The 1,755-nt window shown below is 46.9% G+C and overlaps 1 non-coding gene across 1 annotated transcript in view; it reads left to right on the top strand.

The window, feature by feature from the left end:
- The first annotated feature begins 393 nt into the window (after nt 1-393).
- LOC149474853 (small subunit ribosomal RNA) overlaps nt 394-1,755 on the top strand; it is a 1,905-nt gene continuing 543 nt past the window's right edge. Inside the window, exon 1 of the ribosomal RNA XR_016318215.1 lies at nt 394-1,755. This exon is cut by the window's right edge and continues 543 nt beyond it. This is a non-coding gene — a ribosomal RNA (small subunit ribosomal RNA).

Here is a 1,755-nt window from a genome sequence, read left to right as displayed (position 1 = left end):
TTATCAGATGTTTATACGTGTGTGTGTGAAACACACGTATATTCCAAAACTTGGTCGCGATTTTCGATCCTTCCACTCTCCGTGCGTAGATTGATCGTTTGCGTCATAAAAGTTGACCGATATTAAAATTTTTCCTTCGCTTGATGCGAATGGGAATTGTTGAGGGGTGTCTCGTTAAGATGATACTTTCAACGGTTAAACTGACTGTGTTCAGATTTATCCACGTGTGCGCGCCCGTGTGTGTGTGTGTGAATAGTGTGCGTGTGACGGTCGCCGCCGTCACATATCATGTTATTTAAACACGCCTCGCGCACATATAATTATATAGAGAAGCAAACGTCGCGGCGGCATCGTCGTGTTACGTTTGAGGCTCTAGCGGAAGCTTTAGTTAGCTCCCTGGTTGATCCTGCCAGTAGTTATATGCTTGTCTCAAAGATTAAGCCATGCATGTCTCAGTGCAAGCCGTATTAAGGCGATACCGCGAATGGCTCAATATATCAGTTTTGGTTCCTTAGATCTTACTCAGTTACTTGGATAACTGTGGTAATTCTAGAGCTAATACATGCAATCAGAACTCTGACCAGTGATGGAATGAGTGCTTTTATTAGATCAAAACCAATCGACGGAGGGCCTGGCGTCTGAAGTCGTTAATTTTGATGAATCTGGATAACTTTTGCCGATCGCATGGTCCAGTACCGGCGACGCATCTTTCAAATGTCTGCCTTATCAACTTTCGATGGTAGTTTCTGCGACTACCATGGTTGTCACGGGTAACGGGGAATCAGGGTTCGATTCCGGAGAGGGAGCCTGAGAAACGGCTACCACATCCAAGGAAGGCAGCAGGCGCGCAAATTACCCACTCCCGGCACGGGGAGGTAGTGACGAAAAATAACGATACGGGACTCTTACGAGGCCTCGTAATCGGAATGAGTACACTTTAAATATTTTAACGAGGAACAATTGGAGGGCAAGTCTGGTGCCAGCAGCCGCGGTAATTCCAGCTCCAATAGCGTATACTAAAATTGTTGCGGTTAAAAAGCTCGTAGTTGCATTTGTGCGCCGCGCTGTCGGTGCACCGCATCCGCGGTGATACTGACACGTTTGCGGAGCATATCGTCGGTGAGCCGGTCGTTAAAAGCCGGTTCAATATCAAAATCCTATCGCGGTGCTCTTCAGTGAGTGTCGAGGTGGGCCGACAATTTTACTTTGAACAAATTAGAGTGCTCAAAGCGGGCTCAAAATGCCGCTTGAATATTTCGTGCATGGAATAATAGAATATGATCTCGGTTCTATTTTGTTGGTTTTCAGAACTCCGAGGTAATGATTAATAGGGATAACTGGGGGCATTCGTATTGCGACGTTAGAGGTGAAATTCTTGGATCGTCGCAAGACGAACATCAGCGAAAGCATTTGCCAAAGGTGTTTTCATCAATCAAGAACGAAAGTTAGAGGTTCGAAGGCGATTAGATACCGCCCTAGTTCTAACCGTAAATATGTCATCTAGCGATCCGCCGACGTTACTACAATGGCTCGGCGGGCAGCTTCCGGGAAACCAAAGATTTTGGACTCCGGGGGGAGTATGGTTGCAAAGCTGAAACTTAAAGGAATTGACGGAAGGGCACCACCAGGAGTGGAGCCTGCGGCTTAATTTGACTCAACACGGGAAATCTCACCAGGCCCGGACACCGGAAGGATTGACAGATTAATAGCTCTTTCTTGATTCGGTGGGTGGTGGTGCATGGCCGTTCTTAGTTG

Source organism: Colias philodice, unplaced genomic scaffold (assembly GCF_061535455.1).
Source record: "Colias philodice isolate Cphi_HAF_F1 unplaced genomic scaffold, ilColPhil1 Martin Lab GWU primary ptg000018l_1:1-1108441, whole genome shotgun sequence".
Lineage (NCBI taxonomy): Eukaryota > Metazoa > Arthropoda > Insecta > Lepidoptera > Pieridae > Colias > Colias philodice.
Note: the sequence above shows the minus strand (reverse complement) of the source record. Positions and strands in the feature narration are given on the sequence as shown.